The sequence below is a fragment of the Gavialis gangeticus genome, unplaced genomic scaffold (assembly GCF_001723915.1).
Source record: "Gavialis gangeticus isolate Ggan-Ray unplaced genomic scaffold, GavGan_comp1, whole genome shotgun sequence".
Classification (NCBI taxonomy): Eukaryota; Metazoa; Chordata; order Crocodylia; family Gavialidae; genus Gavialis; species Gavialis gangeticus.
The window spans coordinates 41,122,115-41,127,923 of record NW_017728992.1 but is presented as its reverse complement, the minus strand read 5'-3'; the positions used below and the strand labels follow the sequence as shown (position 1 = coordinate 41,127,923).

Sequence of the window (5,809 nt, the reverse complement as noted above, 5' to 3'; positions counted from 1 at the left end):
GCGGTGCATTAATGAACATGTAGATGCACCCAATATCTCTCATCGCTCAGCCTCACCCCCTCCGGTTGATTTAAGATAGTTCTATGGGCTCCAAACAACTTTAGCACTCCTCAGGGAGACTGGTTAGCTGCTAGGATGCAGCCTCTTGAAGGAAGAAAATATTTGGTGGTATGGGAAGATCCTGGGGATTGCAGTCAGCTTCTAATAAAATGCATTAGAATTAATTCAACCATTATGGGTAATCCATAACCTTTCTGTATTATGTGTGTAAATTGTACTCTCATCAGCGAACGTGCCTTCAAAAATATTATTGGTAGAGGTCCTTTAAATGGCCAGTGCCATTCTTTATTTGTTAGATATGTAAGGGGGTGGGGGTCAAGGGAGTAACAAAAGACAATTTTGACAAATAGGAGCACCCAGGACAAACACAACAGGCTTGGTTTCTGAATGCCATCAATGTAAATAAAGAATGACTCCACTGAAGTTCATGGACTTTTGCTATTGTAAGAGTGATCAGAACCAGGCCAATACTGATTTGAGGAAGGGCAAACAGGGAAAATGTTGTCTCCTTACAGAAGTTTAGAACATGGGCCTGGGAAATAATCCAGCACTCCACTGGGAGTGTTTTCACTGAAGGATGTATCCTAGGGAAGGAGAAAAGGAGCTTTAAGATGAAATTCAAATGAGAAAAGTGAAAGACTGGGGGAAGAACCCCAAAGCAAAACTTTTCCCATCGTTTTTAATTCCTTTTTTTTAAAATCAAGTTCTGCAGAGTGTCACAAACAATACAACTGACAGATAATGACTTTTTTTCAGTTTCCCTTGTTAGCATAATGCTCCTCATGCTCTGAATTTACTGTGCATTATTCAAGGATTTTTAACTGAAATAGGGACTGATAATCTGCTTTTGTGCCTTTTTGTTAGGCAAATAAGGCAGACAGCAGTTGAGTTTAAACATTATTAAGAAAAAAAAAGACAACATTTCAGATTAGGTCATTTCTCTATCCTTACAAACTAAAGACTGTGATTCCTTCAGACTCCTCAGAATGGGTTGCCATGACTAAGCAAGTAACGTGAACAAACCAGCTTCTGCCAGATTATATCTCAACTGGTACACCTTTCAAATGGTACACCTTTCAGACTTTAGAACCAAGCCCGTTGGATCCTGCACAGAGTCAGCAGTAAATATTAATTTAACAGCTCACAAGAGCTGTTCATCTAATTCACAGTTTCAGGAACTTATTTTTAAAGACCTTAAGTTATTTATGCAGGAAGGGAATAGTGTAGATCCCCAAGCAACAGTACTAATAATCACTGCTGAAGGTCATTGGCCAGCTTATGAGTTGTGTGGCCGAATGACTACAAAAGCTAAAAACCGTGGAGTAAACCACTATTGCTAGAGCAGCTATGCAGGTCTTCAAGGGGTTACTTAAGAAATCTGTCCACCACAATACTTCAGAGGCACAGTCTTTCCATACCCTTTCTTGTATTATAATGGTAATCAAAAAAACAATGCAAACCATTCTTACTTCATTTTTGCATAATTGAGGCACAGCCATTGGAGGAATTAGCCATTATGCAACATGAGACACCATCACAGCAGGGCCTGCTACCAATGTGTTTTGCCAAGTTGTTTTTATAGACTTCAGTTACCTGTCATTTAGTAATTGGCCATTTTTTCCAGAGAGATCCATACACAGTTTCCTCATCTTCTTAAACCTTAATATTGTAAGATTGCACTAGAAATTGAACATTGTTAAAAGTACTCCACATAGATGGCATGCTTAAAAGTCAAGCTAGAGCTGGAACACACTGGTTCACTTAACCATAGGCTGGATGGCTGTGCTCTTCTAGGAACTGATCATTATATCAGCCTTGTCACTACAACGTAGAGACACGATGCAGATGGCCCAACAGAGATCCTTTCCAACCCCAAACCATCCCGTGAGTCTGCAACAAGAAGAAAATTGATGTGCTGAAGCTTTCACTCAAGACAACAATAAATTAACAGAGCTGAGAGGATGGGGATCAAAGGGAGCCATGTCTCAAGGAACGCAGCATGTCTTTCAGTGAAATATTAACTTCATCCTATTTCAGGGCCAAGGTAGAGGGAGTATAGGCTGGTCAGCAGGACACGCATGCCTGGAACTTCGGTCAAGTGCATATTAGTTAAAAAAAATAATGCGGCAGAGAAAAGCAGTTTTAAAAAACGTGTGTGTGTTTTGTTTTCAAGGAAGTTGCTTAGCTAAATATTGTGAAACAGCAGATTGCAAATCGCAAACTTTACAAAAGACAAGGCTGTCTTTAACAGCAGGTTACTGCTTGCATGGGAGAGCAGTGCAGAGATGGGGGGGCAGAAGTGAAGATGCATATTTCCAACTGAACAACTTGGTAGAAAATGATGACTGTGCCTATAAATGTAATCTTTAGAGTGTTGGCACTGAGATATGTGAGAGCTGTGAACTGGTGTGAAAGCTAAAATACCTAAAGGGACTAATAAGTCCCTATGGGGACCCCAGCTTGCCAGATTCTTAAATGGCTGCAAAGGATAATTGCAGAGAACTACAGCAGAACTGAATCAATGCCATTTTCCTTGAAAATGCATTGTGCCTCTGATTATGTTGCTCTGAAGAAACTGGCTGCTTCCCCTCACCTCAAAAGTCATTTGTAAGCCACTAGGAATGTGTCCAGAAAGATCACAGTGCAGTTTAAAGCCAGAAGCATAGTTGATTATATATTTATCATTGCCCTGTCAGATAACATCTGAGAGGACAAGAAGAAAGGGATTCAGTCCTGCAGTGTTTATTAGCACATTTGGGATGTTTTAGGAAACTATCCAATTGGATCTTTTCTGGCAGGTCTATAAAAACTGTGTATATCCATGATGAATGAATCTACTTGCTCTTGATCCCCAGCCTCCCCCTCCTACCCCACTCTCCTCCCACATGCAAACTTGCTGCCTCAATTGCCTTTAAAAAGGAAATAGAGAAAGAAATAGGGATGTGCCATTGCCCTTAGCATTATACTGCTCAGGAATAGATGTTAATCAATTGTATGGAATGCTTAAAGTAATATGCAAGCACTTTCACACCAAACTGATAGCACAGTAGAAATTTCACCCCAGCAAATACATGAAATAACTCCCTCAATCAAATTAAAGTCTTATATCCTAACCAAATTCTTTCCAGGATGCTAATAAAAGTGGTCCTACAAAAGACTGAACATCACAACAATTATCTCTCTCCATACAAGGGTGTATATGTGTACACATACACAATACACAGAGTACTCATGTGTCTGAGAACTATCCTCGCATATTTCTAAATTGGTATACTTCTTCCTAGTTTTGTTTAAAGAATTAAGGAAAGGGTTGACCTTACAGTTAGTCAGTAATTTGGCTAGAGGACCTTTCTTTACAATGGTGACAAAACTTTAAAACACAGATGTTGTAATCAGGTGGACAGTCTCTCATCTTCTCTTTTTGAATAAAAGTAGCAGATGTGCTGTCATGCTGGAAGTAATTTTGGTCATTAAAGTTCTTGATCCTTGAATGTCAGCAGGAGTTACTTAGGTGACCATCACTTGCACTTACAAAGTACTGCATTTAACTCTCCATAAAATATGGATTTTATTGCAGCAGTGACAACACTTCTTTCCACAGCTACTGACCTCTACCGTGATTGCTTATCTCCTGACTCAACTCTTTGCATAGAATGATAGATATACATATAGAATGGTAGATATTTAGTGTGTGTGGATAAAAATAATAATGCATGTAGAGTGCTATATCTATTGAGTACACACATACATGCTCAATAAGAGTGCTATACCTATTATGTATATGTATATATAATCAAAATGCACAGTGCTATCTGTGTGTCTATATGAGTACAGAAATGTCACTTATAATGCACAAGAGTTAGTGTTGCCAATTCCTCTAAAACATTTACCACTAGCCATGAATTCAGGTCTTCTTTCTGTAATGATTCAACTTCTGTTCTGTAAAATGCCTCCCCCCTTCCAGTCCCTCCCCAACCTGCCATTAGCAAATAAAGGATTTCACATTTGTCAGTTTTTGTACCCTCTCCAGCTCGACAACCCCCACTCCCCCCAACTTTTCTTTTTCGAGGAAGCACCTACATCCAGCTGAGCTCCCCGTGCAGCTCTGAATATTATTCATTTCAATAGCACACCTAAGCCTCTTGGAACCGGCAGCAGGCTTGGTTTGATATTTTCCTGCACTTTATTAATAAGCTTCTGCTTTTTATTCCACTCTGCCCCCCTCCCACCCCCACACACTTTTTGCCTGAAATATTTTACTCATGGCATTAATTTTCAGGAGGATGCTGCATTCATGTGCCCTGCTTCACATGACAGCAAAAGCACTCCCCGAAAACACAAGAATTGCTAGTACGCAGTGGCGTATCCATGCACAAACAGTTCAAAACAGGGCAGATGGATCCCTGCATCTACTAGTAAGTGAGCTGCCAACTTTGCCAAATAAGTAGCTTTTTTTAAAAAAAGGGAAAAGAAAAAGCATTTACAAGAAACAAAACCCCAGCATCTGCTTGCTGCCTGCTACGGTTCAACTTGCTCTAAACAAGTCCAAAGTCTGATCTCCTTACCGGTAAGAAGAGAAGAAAGAGGACAAGTGCTCAGTTCTCATTCAGTAATACAGTGGTCAGTGTGGTAGCAGGGCTGCTTCTCTGCCTGCTTTTCTCCACTCTTGCCTCTCACCTCCACTGCTGAATCTACTGACATCTAAGTGGGGCTCCCTCTCTCCCAGCATCACTTTTAACTCTAGCATGCAGGGAGCCGAAGCCGAGGGGGCTCTCTATCTGATTGGTTTCCATTCAGTACTCCTGATTAATAAAAAAAAAAAGGAAGAAAATCCTCCCTCCCTCACATTGCACACACTCAACACACACTCACACACACACACAGACAGTGTGCTGCTGCCGCCGCTTCTGGAGCTGCAGCACTCAGTATGGGAAGGTTAAGGGCTGGGGAAAGCTGGCTCTTCCAGGCATACAGTGATTTGCAAGTGAATGCAGTGGGAGGGTACAGGGAGGAGGGCTTTGTTAAAGACCCCCCCTGTGATAGAATGACTCTGTGTTTGATGTCTAAAGCAACCAGCGCAGTCTAATCTGCTGGTAGTGATAGTAAAAGCAAAAAAAAAAAAAAATACAAAGGAGGTTAAAATGCACTCATAACTTGTAACTGTGTGTGCCTGTGTTGTGTGGGTTCTTCTATATCTTCAAAATAATTTTTTATCCTTTATCCTTCGCTGTTCTAAAAAAATGACTGAATATTATTTTTCAGCTCCCTCAATTTAATGTATGCATTAGGAATGATCAGTGAAATACTGACTTGCATGAGGAAAAAGTAGACGTTGTAATGTGGATGCTGGTATGTGTAAGTAAATGTTAGATCTAGCTATAAGCATGCAACATATATGTGATATGAGCTTGCAGTGAGAGTTGTATTGAGAGCTCAGAGAATTATATTGATTTCTCAGAGTATTATATTGAGAGTTGTTTTGAGAGCTCAAGGAATTATAGACTGAGCTCTTGCAGACTGGAGGCAGGTTGGCTCTTGTGTTTGTACAGCACCAAACACAAAATGACCCCACAAGAAGGCTATCAGTGACTTCATATGAATATAAAATAATGAGCTGTAAGCTACCTGCCGGCTATATTGTGCCAGCAGAAAGCTTAGTCCACTATACAGTGCATCGTTTTTTTATGCAGTGTTGTCACAAACTTTGCATTGTTTCAGTATAAAATTTGCAAGGACTGCAGCTTCTACT

The 5,809-nt window shown here is 40.3% G+C and overlaps 1 protein-coding gene across 2 annotated transcripts in view; it reads right to left on the bottom strand.

The window, feature by feature from the left end:
• The window catches only part of LOC109300726 (cadherin-6), a 145,572-nt gene extending 140,470 nt beyond the window's left edge, over positions 1–5,102 (bottom strand). Inside the window, exons 1-2 of one of the 2 annotated variants that reach the window (XM_019521523.1) lie at positions 4,626–5,102; positions 1,654–1,950 (exon numbers count right to left, since the gene is read on the bottom strand). The gene's annotated coding sequence lies outside the window, so the exon portion shown is untranslated. The remainder of the gene's footprint in view (positions 1–1,653; positions 1,951–4,625) is intronic. The other variant, XM_019521532.1, reaches the window with a different exon arrangement.
• Positions 5,103–5,809: the final 707 nt, after the last annotated feature.